This window comes from Sciurus carolinensis, chromosome 1, assembly GCF_902686445.1.
Source record: "Sciurus carolinensis chromosome 1, mSciCar1.2, whole genome shotgun sequence".
Classification (NCBI taxonomy): Eukaryota; Metazoa; Chordata; class Mammalia; order Rodentia; family Sciuridae; genus Sciurus; species Sciurus carolinensis.
The window spans coordinates 42,496,231-42,512,363 of record NC_062213.1 but is presented as its reverse complement, the minus strand read 5'-3'; positions in this window follow the sequence as shown (position 1 = coordinate 42,512,363).

The window sequence follows — 16,133 nt, the reverse complement described above, 5'->3', positions numbered from 1 at the left end:
TGTATTTGTTTTTTTGGTTCACTGGCTTGTATTCCTCTCTGGTGCTATACTGCTAGAACCATGAAGACACTACATGGCACCTATTAGGCACCCAGAAAATGGTTTAAATTACTTGAAGGGATACCTGAAATAATAAATTTACTTATTTATTAACTTCACCTATTTGTACAATGTTTTTTGTTTCTTTGAGGTTATAGGGACCTCATAGAGTGATACTTGGTAGGTTGTCTACCACAGTTAAGAGCTATATAAGGTCACATTTTTCAATGGGCTTAGCGCTTGCTGTGGGAGATAAAATATTTAATGGAAAAAGCCCCTGTACTCAATAGATATAATATTAAAATAATAGCTATCATTTTTGGCATTATTGGTTATATACTATTGTATGTTTTTACACATAGAATACTAGTCATTTAATCATGGTAATGATTCTGTAATTCAAGCATTATTATCATAATGAGAAAATTTAACAGTGAGATTAAGTAATTTGTTCAAAGCTACACAGCAGGTAAGTGATGAAACTGGGATTCAAACCTGGTAATTAGGATCTACACTCTAGGCCACTATGCTCTAACATTTGTACCTGTAACACTCATGTGCTTAGAAGTATAATATATATTTTTGGATCAGAATTAACTTTCTTGGCTTTTCAATATCAGCTAGGAAAAACAAATGCATCTCTGAGTGTTCCAAGGACCAGAGAGATATTGTACAAGGTACTCTCACTTTTAAGGAGAGAATGTTTTTTAGGAGTTAGTTATTTTTCCATGATCATTCTGAGGTGAACTCATGAAATCTTATTCAGGTAGCTCACATTCATTAACCATTAGAACAGACTGCCCCAGGATATTTGTAGCTAATCCTTTGTAGATACTGCTCTCTTGATAAAGTTTTTAAATTTTTTTTCTTTTGTTGTTTTTATGGTTTTGATATCTTTTTCTCTTTAGTTGATTGTATGTGTGTACTCTGAGAAAATGTTCAAAGAAATAAAAGTCTTGACTCGTTTTGCCTTGAGAAAAATTTCTTCAGAAGTTGGCTTGAAAAAAATCCTGAGTAAAAGGAAACACTGAGGGAACTTGATGACCAGTAGTTTGGGATATAGGGTAGATAGTCAGCTTTCTATCACTGTGACAAAATACCTAAGAAAGTCAACTGGAGGAGGAAAGAGTTATATCTGTTCATTGTTTAAGAGGCTGAATTTAGTCCAGGGTAACTTGGCTCCATTAATTCTGGGCCTGTGGTGAGGGAGAACATCGTGGCATGGAACACATAGCAAAGCAAAGCTGCTCATCTCTTGATGTCCGGGCAGCAGAGACGGTGGGGAAAGGGCCTAGGAAACAAAATACACCCTTCAAGGGCACAACCCCAGTGACCCACTTCCTCCTACTAGGCCCCACCTCCTAAATGTTGCCCCACCTCCTAACATCATCACAGGCTGGCAACCAAGCCATCAGCACTGGCCTTTGGGGGACATTTCAGACCCAAACTATAACAGAGACAGCATAACAGCAGGCCTAGGTCTCCCATGAGGAAGCAATTGAGAGCTGCTTTAACTAGGGTGAGAAGATAATGTTACAGAAGAGATGGAGAGGGCCCCTGGCTAATGGGATCAAGGATTGCATTTGTGACACAATGTTCCTAAAAGGTGGCAGAAGACAGGATGTGAGAACGGAGGAAGAACTTCGCAGGAGCATTACAATATGACTAGGAAGGCTGGAGAGGAGTGGAAGATCATTTGAATGGATATTTTTCTTTTAAGGGTGAAAGAATTGTCTCAGTGAGGTGCTGCCTGACTCATAGACATATTTCTGATTGATTCTTTTAACTATTGGTAAAGCAGCGTTCCTCAAACTCTATCACACATACACCACAATCTGGAGAAGGACCTGAGAGTCTGCACATCTAACAAGCTCCCAAGTGAGGCCAATGCTGCTGATCTGCTGACCACACTTTGAGTAGCAAAGGAGTAGTGTATTACTCCTCATCAGATGAAAAGTAGCACTGTGGGCATCTTTGTATAAATGGGTATATCTGCTTATACTACTTTCTATACAGAGGACTTGATGGAAGTGAGGGAGGGAGAATAAAGAGAATTTTTTTTTTCTTTCTCAGTGGAAGAATCTCAAGAAAAGCTTCAGTGTAGCCATATAGCAGTTTGAGAACAGTAGGTTTTCTGAGACCAGGTTTATAGAGGGAAATCCAAGACATATCACTCTAAAAACTGGAATCAGTATGGGTTAAAAGGATATCCATTACAGTGTAAATCTAAATAAGAAAAGCAAAAGAGTCTGCTGCATATGTGTAAAATGCCTACTACATTGCCTGGACTCCTAATCTGTAGAGTTGAAAAGAAAATTACAAAGATTGGGTGTTAAGCAATTGAAATTATGTCTAAGAGTTTTGGAGGCTAGAATCTGAGATCAAAGTGCTGGCAAGGTAAGTTTTAGGCTGAGGCTTCTTCTCTTGTCTCAGAGGCAGCTGCCATCTTGCTAACATGGCCTCTTTGTGCTTGTACAGACAAAGAAAGACCTTTGTTGTGTGTTCTTCTTCACATAAGACCACCAGTTCTGTTGAATTAAGGCCTGACCCTGATGACTTTGTTTAAGCTTAGTTACCTCTTTAAAGAGACTAACTCAAACTATAGTCATATTGGGGATTTCGGTTTCAACATATGAATTTCAGGGAATGCAAATTCATAACACCTGTACACAGTAGGTAATCAATAAATTTCAATTAGTCTATTATCTTTAGGGATGAGAATAATGCTTCATGCATTACCATATAGTGGTACATAGTTTTAAATAAACATTTGCTAAATAAATGAGTGACATTCTGGGAAGGCTGTTGTCCACAAAACAGAGATAAAACATTTTGTAGGGTGGAGTTTCAGCACCAGAACCTGCCTCTCTGGATCACCATGTTGAAAGGACATCTGTGGGAAGTTGATCACACTCATGATTCATGGTACACATCCTTCCACAAGGTTATCTCTGAATAGGGAGGGTGAAAATTAACAATCTACCCCTAGAGAGTAGACTACTTCCCATGTGTCTATAATGTGCTCCTTTGAGTCCTTAATGATCTGCCATCCTTGGAAATGTTTTCAATAAGTGAAAATAAAAATAAGCATACAGGGCAACTAGTTCTTAGAAGATAGTGATAAGTTAGAATCATCTAATTTTCTTTCCTTTCCCTCTGGCCCAGAGCCATTCAGGATGAAATAACATAGTATCTTGTTAGCATAGAGAGATAGTATTCTTGAATGCTGTTTCCTGGTAAACATGCCCAGTGTAGGTGGAAAAATAAAAAAAATGTGAACTGGTTTCTAACATTAACATCCTCCTGGGCCACAGAAGTGGTCAGGACTGAATTTTTGATACTGGCTATATTGTTCAGCTTTCTGATACTGTAACAAATAACTGAGATAATCAACTTCTAGATAGAAAAGGTTTATAGTTTTGGAAGTTGTAGTCCATGATTGACTGAACCTGTTGGTTTTGGGCCTGTGGTGAGGCAGTACATTATGGTGGGAGTATATGGTGGAATAAAATCCACCTCATGATGAAAGAGCAAAAAAGAGAAGGAGGAAGAGTCAGAATTCCACAGTTCCCTTCAAGGGCATGCCTCCAAATACCCAAACCTCCCAACGGTCCCCTCTTAATGATGCTACAGCCTCTGGTAGCACCACTTTGGGGAACAAGCTTTTAAAACATCAGTCTTTTGGGGGAATTCCAGATACAAACAATAACAAGGGTTAAGCCTGGTTCCTGGAATAGCTCTGGATGTGCCATGCTTTGTTTCCTCCTAGGAAACTGGGTGCCATTTCACAATTGTCCCTTTTCTGATTTAACAGGAAAGGCCACAGACTTCTACCCACCCACAAAACTGCAGTTGATTCCAGGAATGTTAAGGAGCGGGGATGTCATACCCAGATCTTGTCCAAAAGAGAAAACTCAAGACTCAGGAAAGGATTCGAAATCTTTGTAGAAGAGGGGAACAAGAATGGGAGAATTCAACATATTGGTTCCTTTAACTTTTAAAGAAGACTCTTTCCCAAACTATTTTCTTTATTAGCACAACAGGCTTTTAGTTAGAAAGAATAATTTTGGAGGTAAGAGGAGTAGGATTTTTCAGATTACATGTACCATATCAGTAAAATTTCAAAACCTTGGAGAGGGTGGTGGTGGGGTGGTGGTGGTTAGGGCAGAAAAAGTGTTGCCATAGTTTTAGTTTGCCCAGTGAACACACACACACACACACACACACACACACACACACACACACTCCTTCTACAAGTAACACTTTATAAGAAAATGGGAATTTTAATACAATAAATTAGGTTGGTCCTTACAAGAAATGAGAGCTGACAAATACAGATGCTCACACACAAACATCGTCTTTAGTTGTATATTTTTGTCTTTTTTTTCCTCTTTTTGTCTTATTGAGCTTATGAGGATTTACTCTTGGATAGAACTGGTCAGTATATAGCTTTTCTGAGGCCATGGCACTGGGTAATTCCTAAATCAGCTTAAGATTTAAGCAGATAACTTATAATAAACAATCTTGATGTCATATCACCCTCCTTGTACCCACGATGAATACCTTAGGTAGGAAAGTCATGGTACACAGAACTAAAATGCAGACATGACTAAACATGACATCCGGAAGTACAAAAATGGAAAACAAAGAATCACATTGCTTCACTAGTGTATCTCCCTCTTGGCCTAGGATTTTATTTTTGCCAGGACACAAATTCATTCATTCAACAAAGCATGTAATTGACCATTTTCAAGGTCCAATGAAAGTCCAATCTCATACAAGTTGCTTCAAGTTAAAAGCTTTGCTCAAACCCACTACTGTGGTAAGAACCTGAAGGAGTGTCTTCAAGAGGAATCTTCTGAGAAATTTGCAATACTATGTTTACTATGTAGGTAGAACTTTTCCTGACTTAAAATATTTTGAAAATGTATGGTATCTGACCTAGCTGTCCTTTAGCCTCTTTCTAGATAATTTTTCTTTATGCTGCTCAAATACATTGCTGCCTGTGTTCCAGTGGCCCTAATTTGACATTGACATGCTGTCTGTAAGACTCTCATTCTTATGGTCCACTTCCACAACTAGTTAGTAAAGCTCAGTTTCAAATTGAGTGTCTAAATGTGTGTCTAAATTTTGGTCAGGCATTCTTCTGTTGTATTATTATTATCCACAGTTACTTTCCCAATTATTCTGCACCATGAAATACCAGGAATCACATTGTGGTTCCCCCTGGAAGAACTCCTGAAATCCTTTTGCTCTGTTTGTGTCCTTGGCCATAACATTCTTGAGCTTATTGTCATAGTTATTTAGTGAGGTTACTGATACATGGACATTTCCTGTGCACGGAATGTGTGTGAAATGACCAGCTGGCTCGGAAGTACAAGAGCCGAATGTCTCAACGGAACCAAGCAGTGAAATAATACTTTGATTGGGAGATTCCAGTATCAAAGTTTCATGACTACTTACCTTCCTTGTGGCCAGATATTCCTGATCAGTCTAATCCTTTAGAGACTGTAAATTGTGTAGGTGATACTCAATGAGAAGAAGGTGAAAGGAGATGCCCAGTGCCAATTTGCCTAGATTAGGGTGGATTGACCCCTAATATGGTGACATGAGAGGACACAGAAAGTGAAGGTCCAACAATTAATGATGATGGAGTGGTTTTGATGCATAGGAATGTATGTGTCCTGTCAAGACAGTCATGGAATCATGTATTCAAAAGAGATTATCAAAGCTTTCTAAAGAAGTGTTTTCTCAGGACTTCTTAAAATGCCCCAATGCTTCTAGGGCTTCAGTAATTGTGGGCAACCAAGGAACTGTGTCAAAAAGAAGTAGAGCATCTACATGCCTTCTTCCATCAGCATTCCCCTCTATTGATTATCCATTAATGCCATTCTTCTGAATTAGCGACCCTTGTACGTTCCATATCGTTCGGGAAATCTCAGGTGTTCCCTCTTCAGTTCCTTTTTCTCTTCTGCATGGATGCATAATATTCTACCCCAGAGGGAGACATGTTTTCTGTAAGAAGGCAGAGAGTAAATATTTTAGTCTTTGAGGGCCATACAGTCTCTGTCTCATTATTCAGCATTGCCTTTATAGCATAAAGCTAGTTACAGACAATATGTTAACTAACAGGTGCCATTTCAATAAGGTTTTAGTTGCAAAAACAGGTGGTAAGTTTGATTTGACTTGCAGGCTGAAATCTGTCAATACCTGTTCTATATTATAAAACACCATGAATATTGTTGCTGTCCTTATGTAAGAACTCCTAAGTCCTCCCACTCTGTTGTATGTGTAACTTTCCAACTTAAGACAATTTTGGCTTTGATAGGATGAGGATAACACTGGATTTACCAATGTACTCATCATTCTTGGTGGCCTCTAACATACACAAAGGGTATTTGATAATTATTTGTTGAACGAAAGTCATTTTTTATGATAGTTGCACACATTTTACCCTCTCTTTGTGTATCTCCTTTTATTTTCTCCCTCTTCTCTTTGTTTAGTATAGTTTATTTTGCAGCAATGTCTGTCACAGTGTCCCTTGTCCTCTCTGCTCTACTTATACTGTGATGTTGACACTCCTCCTATCAAGAGTTGGGGGCCTACTTTCTGTTCCTTACCCTTGAATATGATAGTGCTCGTAGTGACAACAGAAGTAATGTTATGGAAAAGAGCCAAGCCTGAGATCCAAGATGGCGGACTAGAGGGAGGCTTTATTCCTTGTCGCTCCGTAACTCCGGTTTAAAACAGAAGATATCTGTCTCTTGGTGAGGCAGTTTTTGCTGCTTATCGATCCCCTGCTGTTTACCTCATTTGTCTGCTGTGATCACCTGCAGTTTGCCAGCATATCGACGCCTTTTTTGAGTGCAGATTGCTCACTGTCTGGCGTCTATCATCTGCCATTTGCCTGCTTCTTTTCTGTCCATCGCCTGCCTTACACCTATCCATCACCCAACCCCCGAGGTTCACCTCCTGATCATCCAACAACAGTCAGCAAACAGATCGCCGACCACCAGTGGAGCACCAGCTGCCTGCTGTTGCCTGGAAGTTCACTGTTATAGTACCTGTAGGTTTGATTACATGTGGCTGCTGCCATTTTGAGACAATAGCCAGGCCCCATAGGACCCCTGGCCAGACTGACTGAGCCCCGTCTCCAGGATCCCTCAGCTCTACCGATCACTCCCTGCCTCCAGGGCCCTCACATCAACTGACTGCTCCCTGCCACCAGGACCCCCAGACCAACTGACTGCGCCCGACCTCCAGGATCCCACAACCACACCAAACACACCCAATCTCCAGGATGCCTGCCTGACCAACCGCACCCCACCTCCAGCTGACCACGTCCACATCCCGAGCTGCAGCTCCCCATTTGCCAACACATTTGGAAGCAGATTTGGATAATCCTGGAAGCCATAGCTCCGATCTTTAGGTGGGGCAAATCCCATCCTGAGATGCCTGCTGGAGGCTTGAAGCTCCTTGTCAGGTACTTCTCATGCATCAGGCTACTGAACATTGGGAGGTTTCATTACTATATGACTGTTATACTGTACATTTTCTTTTTTCTCCTTATTGAAAAATTTTAAATTTTTATTTCTTTACTTTTCTTGCTCTTTGCCTTTTGTTTACCTGTTCCCTTAGAGTCTCTTTCTCCCTTTTTTGCATGCTAACATCCAATTTCTTTTGATTACACTCTCACCCTTTCTATTATCTAGAACTTCTGTATATTCTTTTCTTATCCCATTAACAGATACATTCTACATCCCTCTGCATCCTCTTTGCCCTCCATTAGAAACTGCAGACCTTATTGCAAATCTGTTTGTTTTACTGAAGATAATATTTGAACTCATTCTGTTTATTATGACAATATTGTTATTGTCCTCATAGGGACTATTTGGTCTAGGATTGCATAGTGTCTGAATCAGGCACTGCTAATATTGATCTCCCCTTAAAGAAAAGGTTTTGGAAACCTATAGGGCCACTATAAGCTTATAGGGGGAAATCTGCAATACCCCAGATCTGCACTGCTAGAGGGGAAGATACATGAACAACATGAAAAAACAAGGGAAGAAAATCATCCAAACAAATCTAGATTCTATATTAATAGAATCCAATGACAGTACATTAGAAGAAATGTCAGAAATGTCAGACTTCAGATTATACATGATTAGGATGATTTGTGAGGCAAAGGATGAGATAAGAGAGCAAATGCAGGCTATGAATGATAATACCAATAAGCTGAAAGAGCATCTGCAGGAAGCAAAAGATCATTTCAGCAAAGAGAAAGAGATTCTCAAAACAAAACAAAACAAAACAAAACAAAAAAACGGAAATCCTTGAAATGAAGGAAACAATAAACCAAATAAAAAACTCAATGGAAAGCATCACCAAAAGACTAGACCACTTGGAAGACAGAACCTCAGACAATGAAGACAAAATATTTAATCTTGAAAATATTTAATCTTGAAAATAAAGAAGTAATGTTATGTGAGTTACGAGAATAAGTCATATAAAGGCAATACAGTTTTCATCTGCCTCCCTTGAAACTTTCAATTACCAAGTAAACTGTCTGACTGTTCCAAAACTTCCATGTTGTGAGGAAGCCCAATCTAGTTTGCGTGGAGTGATCCAGGTAGAGGTTCTTTGACTGCCTGAAAGGTTAGAGATGTTTGGCCAGCCCCCAGGCACTTAAATCCCCACCCTCAAATGCTCCAGCTCTGGACACAATCTGATGGCAGTGGCATGAGAGATCCTGACTTGGACAAGTTCTTCCAGAATTTCTGACCTACAAAAACTGAGACAATAAAACGATTGGTGTCTTAACTCATTACATTTTCAGACAGCAGTACATAATGGGAATATCTTTTCCCTCTTCTCCAGAAGGTGTTCACATAGTAGTTAAAGTGAGGACTTCAAGTCTGTCTTCTTTGATTAGAGACCCCCTGTCATACTTTCTAACTATGGGGCATTGTGGAAGTTACTTAGCCTCCCAGTGTCTCCAGTTTTTTAGTCTCTAAAAGGGAGCCAATTAAGACAATGTTTTTCAGTTCAGAGCAGAGGTGGTATAAGTGTCAACTAAGTTAATGCAGATGGAATGACTAGAATAGTGGTCGAAAAATTGTAAAGCCTTAGGACAAGCTATTATTATTCCTTCCCCAATTCTTTAAAGATAGGACAAGAAAGGGACATTAATTATGGAGGTTCCATCTCTTTCGTGATGATTCTCCAGTAGAAATTTCCAAAATTTCTATGCCACTGCCTGCCAGAGGGACAACTTGCCTTATTGGAATATCTCACAGTATTCCAACTTCAATAATTAAGGAAGAATTATTAATTTCCCAACTCACTTGCAAGATATATACCTACTCTTTTATTTTAGTAGACTTTGTTTAGTATGATTCCACCATTCATCTATTAGGTAGGAGTCAACCATGATCCCTCTAATTATCAAATTCTTTGTATTGAATCCATCAGTAAGATTGATTGGTGCTGTCTCCAAATGTATCCCTGATAAGTTTATCCTTCGCTTCTCTCCATTTTTACTTTTAATACCTGAGGCCAAATAACCATCATTCTTTTCATGTACCATTGAAATTGTTCCATAATAAGTCTTCCATTTTTTTTAATTCTCTTCACAGAAAAGTGATCTTAAAATAAACCTGGAGTATAACATAATTAAAAAAATGAATAAATCGACCAGAAATCCAGACAACCTCCTGCCCTTTTTTAATACCTGTCTTTGGTTATGCTTTTCTTCCTCCTCAAAGGAGAACGTTATCCTGACACTTAATGACATGAATTAGTTTTACCTTTCTTTGATCTTTACACAAATGAATCCATATATTAATACATATGTATACACCACTGCATTGTTCAAGATTATGTTTGTAAAATCCAGCATGTTGTATAGAATGAAAGTTTGGGTTCCATTGTTTTACCATGTTCTAGTGTATAAATACACCTCCATTCTTTTTTTAACCCATAGATAATGGACTTTTGGGTTGTTATAAACATGGACTATTATCAAGGATGCTGGTATAAACTCTGTGTGTGTGTGTGTGTGTGTGTGTGTGTATGTGTGCATGTGCACATGAATATAAAAGTGAATTTTGATTGAATATATGCCTAGCGGTGAAATTTCTGGGTCACAAATTGTGCGTATACTACCTTGCATTTCTATTAGCAGGATGTAAGAGTTCCATTTGCTCCATTTACTTGTCAATACTTTGTATCATATGCCATTTCATTTTGTTTATCTCCTTTATTCTTTATCTTTCAAAATGAACCAGATAATCCAACTGGAACTTGATTTTTGTATATGGCATGAGGCCAAATTTCATTTTTTCCTCCTACAGATATTCCATTGGATGGGCCTTATTGTCAAGAAGATTATCCTTTTTCCACTACTCCACAGTGCCACTTTGGTCATATATTAAGTATCTTTATATCCGTTTGTCTATTGCCAGATACTCTATTCTAATCTGTGTCTAATTTTGAAACCCATATCACACTATGTTAATAACCATACCTAAACAATAAGTCTTGATTCAACAAATTAAGTCCTTCTACTTTTTCTTCCCCTCCCTCTTCTTTCTTCCTCCTTCTCTTCATGTTTACATCCTCCTTCTTTTTCAAGACTATTTTGCCTATTTTTGGACAGGAACAATGAAATAGCCTTAGGACAGCTTAGTTCTTACTCCCTCCAGACTTTTGTACTGTAGTTTTTGTGTATTTTAATTATATATGTACATAAACATCTTAAGACATTACTGTTTCATACATATTCATTTTCACTTGTTAATGTTTTACTGCTTTCACTGCTCTCTATACCTTCTTGCATCTTAAGCCTCCTTCTGCAATCATTTTCTTTTTGCCTGATGTATACCTATTTGTATTTCTTTTAATGGTATTTGGTGACAAATCATTTTTGCATTTGCTTGTTTGAAAATGTCTTTATTTTTTTCCCTCAATTTTTGTGGATTTTAGGTAAATGAAATTCAATCATGTTACTGTATATAGCAGTTTAGTTTCATCCTTATATGCTATATCAATGTATCTGTATATTTTGATGAAATTATGTAATCCACTAATAATAAACCATTAAATTGTTTTCACTTTGTGCTATTATGAAGAATGCTGCTATGAACATGTCTTATTTGTGTAAATTCATGTGTGCATACCATATACATATATTTGCATTTCTTTGGGGTATTTACCTAGAAGTGAAATAAAAGTCTGAATAGAACCCTAAGAGGGCAATTATTTTTCACTGGTGTTTTGAAGTTATCATTCCATTTGTTTCTGGCTTTCATGTGTCTGTTGAGAAGTCAGCTGTTGATCTTATTGTTCTTCTCAGCGGGAAGACTGGTCCTAAACATTCTAATCAGAAATGTCCAAAAGGAAGACCAAAATAATCTTTTAGAAACAGAAATCATATCCTAAGCTTAAAATGCTCAATGACTTTTCCATTGCTCTTATTAATCCAAGCCCTTTATTTTGATTTACCAGATCCTATCCCATCTGCAACTGCATAACCCTGAATCTTTCTCATATCGTCCTTTCTTTTTATTTAGATTGTAGTCACAATCAACTTTGAATCTTTCAAAATGTTATTTAATTTTTCCCATTAATGACTTTGTTTTAAAAATCAAATTTTATTTCAATTGATATCTCTGTCAGGGTGGACTTACCTGACCACAAACTGGTCAGACCATTCTAATCTCACTCTGTTTGATGTTTCCATAACACTTAAGACTCTTTTAATTCAACTTATTCATGTAGATTTACTTGTTTATTTCTCTCTCTTCTTCTACACACTAAATGAAAATTCCACAAGAGCCGAAGCCTTGTATTTTATTTATTGCTTTTCTCTAGGACTCAGAACAACAGTTGGCATACAGTCTCTCCTCAATAAATATCACAGAAACTAAATTTAGAGTGGTCAACCTGACCAAAAGGAACTTAAAAAAATTTTTTATATGAGTAGTATTTCAGAAAGGATTAAATATATCATTATTTCTCATTTTTTCTGACAAGAAAGTGGTAGGAGTGAGAATACAGCAGTGCAATTGATGAAAGGGCTAAGCATGTTTCTTCCCCTAAAAATTGGATAGATTTTGAACTATAGATTTTATGCTAGTGAATTAACCCTCTTTTTGGTTTTGTAAATACTTTTTTGTATTCTGACAAGTTTTTCAAATTATGACATTATTTTTGATCATTGCGTAGAGCTGATTTGTCACAGAATTGTACTATCTTCATATTCTATCAGAGTGGTTTTCATGAAACACTCAATAACCACACAAGGACCTAGACTTCAATATTGCTCCACAGAACCACACTTTCAGCTCTGATTCACTTCCCAGTTGTTCCTGTCCTTTTCTGCTTTCTTTCTGGTGGTGGCAGAGAAGTAATGACCTGACTCAAGGGCAGGCAGGAGAGAATGAAGCCAAGCCAAAGGTTTGCAAAATCAACATCCAGCATAATTTCATTGACCACATCTAGTTTGTCAGCCTTTTGGGAAATATTTATATTTCTGCCCCGCTCTTTGTCACCAAGGAATTCATTTCCCTCTTAAGTGGCTTAGCTCAGAAAGGAAGTGGGAAAGTGGGAATAATCATTTAAGAAAGGCAGCCAAACCATAACTACACCTTGTTCTTTTGGAGCCTGTCCTGTCCTCCTGTTTGAAGTTATGTAGGTTGTTCTATTTGTGTCTGTTCCACTTGTACCTGCTCCCCTAGGGGCTGTGCCTTGTAAAGTGGCAGAAGTCTGAAACTTTCGTAAACATTTTCTTCTTAAATGGAATATATTTCTTGTGGGATCAGTCTGTTCTAAAGGAATACCACCCCCAATCACTTTTCGGAACCATTAGTATAAGCCACAGATGTTTCCTCAGTAGTATAATGGAGTACTTTCCCCTCCTCCACCAGTCACACAAATTAATTTCCCTGGATTTGGAAGAGTTTTCTTTATAGTCCAATGTGGTCTTTATTCACGGATGACTTGATAATAACACATATGTGACAACAAGTTGCCTTCCCTTGTTCCATAGAAATCTGATTCAGGCCCTCAGACACCACAGCTCTAACTTTAGGGAGCCTTTTGCCTTCTCCATTTTCTAAAAACAGACCATACAATTGTAGCTGGTGAAGAGAAGCCCAAAAATGAAACAACCAGATATGGGCAAATTTCTCCTCACATGGAATGTCTTTTACGACCTTACCACTTTTCCTTCCCATTGCACAGGACTCTTCATGAAAACAGGGGAGTGGTGAGAATTGGGGGTTAGTCATGTATTGTATTATTACACCATTTGTGACCCCAAACTCTTTTAAAAATGTTAATTTTGCAGAAGGGCACTTTAGACTTTATTCCTTTGCCGAAGGGCACTGTAGACTTTATTTCTTTAACATGAAAATGTTTGTCCTGATTTGATTATAACACTATCACCAGAACATTCTTTTCGGCACAAAATGATTTCAGTTATCACTCCGGCATTCTGATTTCTCAGTTGGTTTTCTTTCTCAAAGTGGTTTTATCAGATTATTTCATTGCAGAGTTCATTTAGACCCTTGAAATCCAATCACGTTTATTTTAGATTGTCTTAAAAAATCTATAAACTTGGAAATTTTCAGTAGCCTCATGGACTGAGAAAGGTTTGCTAATTTCTCTTAAATAGTTGACTGAATTTTACAATGCACATTTGAGTAAAAGGTTAGATTTAAAATGCCATCAAGAAGATTCTGTTTCCCAAATGCCTTGGTGGAGTGAGACTGTCAGATCTGAAACTTCGGAGAGTGAAGTTGAGAAAAAACTGGAGACCAAGGTTTGTTGCTAATCCGATACTTAGAAGCATCTTTTGGGGGCCTAAATAAGCTGCCAAAATGGAATTTTCTGCTCATGTCTCAATTGTTGGTTCAGTTTATCTCAGGAAACTGTTGCAAGTCAATAATACCCTTTTGGGGCTCCCTTTGCTTTCTTGTTTTCCTATTTTTTAAATTAGAAATTTCCTGATAATTGCTAAGCAGCTCATCAGTCTTGGTTAAAACACTGAAATCCTCACTGTCAACTTGTATTGGCAGGTGACAGTCACAGATCCAATGTCATTTATGCTATTTTCTGCATGAGATGTTCCACCTTAGCTATGTTTTGCTGATAGAATATCTAAGAAAATAGCATAAAATTCACTTTAACATTCAGAGACTTAACTTCCTTGTTTATCAAGAAGAATGACTGTGGAATTATTTCTTTGAGTTTCCTAGCTCTGTCATATAGCATATACCATAATAAATACCAATTAACTTGATGTCCTAGCACATAGGGAAGTCTATGCATTGTTGTTTTGAGGCTTAATTACTGGTTCTATAATTTATGGTTCATTTAAGGGATTTTTTTCAAGCATAATTCTATCTATAAGAAAGGTATGCCTTAAATGCTGGAGCTGTAGAATGACCACCACCTTTAGAGTATTCATGAATTCTACAATTTCCCCTAGTTTTTCCCCTGCCTGCTTGTTTTATTTATATTGCTTGCCAGCCCTCTCTAGTTATCTTTTGCAATCCCTACTCTGAAGATCATCTCTTCTGCAAGACATCACTGCTTCTACCTGGGTCAAATTGGCACCTTTCTCATCCACACCCTCTCCTGATAGGAAGCTCTTTTGTGGCACTTAGGCTCTTCTGCCTTTGAGAACATGCCTCAGTGCTCCTTTTTCATAATGACTTTTTTTGTTCTAAGAGTGACAGATGAGTGTAGATTCTGGAAGTCAAGGATAGATTAAAGAATCAAGATCTGGAGGGGAGGGGAAGAAATTAAAACAGATTTGCAGGTTACTGGGTCTGATATTTATTAAAAGCAAATATAAATCTTCCTAGTAGTCAGAGAAAAACAAGGAATTACCTGATATCTATATATGTCTACAAGAAAACAGCATGTGAACTCCTGGTGAAAGTAAGAATCATCTCTGAGGGTTATAAGTCTCTTGAGTTCAGGGGAGTGAGTCTTTTCTCTAACTTTGTATTGACTCTTGCCTCCCATCATAGTGCGATGCACTGGTTAGTACTTGATAAATAATTGTTAAATGTTTTCTTTAGAGGTTTCACTGACCTAGGGAGTTGACCAGTTTGTAAGAACCTAACCTTTGTGAACTTTCAAGGGCACCTCCCCCAACATTACTGTGAGTTAGTCAACTTGGAGGTTCTTCACTGACAATAATTGACAACTGATCCACTGGGCATTTTACCCCAAATACATACTACTTTCCATATTTTTTTAATTATTAAAATAGTTTTTTTTTTTTCTTATCTCTGTACTTTGTGATTTTTGAACATAAGCTCCAATATCCCTTTCATTCCTTCTTATTTCTGGTCATAACTTCTACAAATGTTTTGAAAGCTTTTTCACAGTTGTGCACATCAGTTAACAGAAGGTGGCTGTGGTGAGATATCAAGCAGCACCTCAGATTTATTGGACTGGATTCTTGGAGTCCACTTATTAGAGGCGTGAAGAGGCCCTGGAAAACTGATTCTAGTAAAGACAATGGCAACGTAATAAGAACAGCCACAAACCATTCTATTTGTCCAGGCTTTTCATTTCCCTGGGCTGCTTTCAGGGTTGTTTTTATTCTCATCTGTGAAACCGAAGAAGAGTTTGGCTCAGAAGCTGCAGCCAGGAGAATGCTTGCCATGCTCTGTCACTGTGTCCTTGCCTTTCCCTTCCAGGTAGAGTGATACACCTGGCCCCCTGCCTTGGCGCCTGTGTTCACAGCTCCCAGGGATCTACTTTTGTACCCTCTTCTTTCCTTCCCTTCTCCAGCCTGCCCGTAACCACTCCCTCAACCTGAGAGCCTCTGGCTGCCAATGGTCAGTGCCAATGCCAGCTTAGTCCTTCTCGTCCAGCTGGATAAAGGCCAACATTGCAACCTGAAACATTTCCCAGGACTCACAGCACCTTGGCACATGTCAATGACTTCACAGTCTGAGATGCTGGGAAGTGGGGTCTACAGAGGTGCCACAGTGGAAAGAGTTTTCTTTGTTCCATGTCATTATCTCAATAAGTTATGGCCTATTGAGAGGACATGAGTGGAATTTAATAACTTT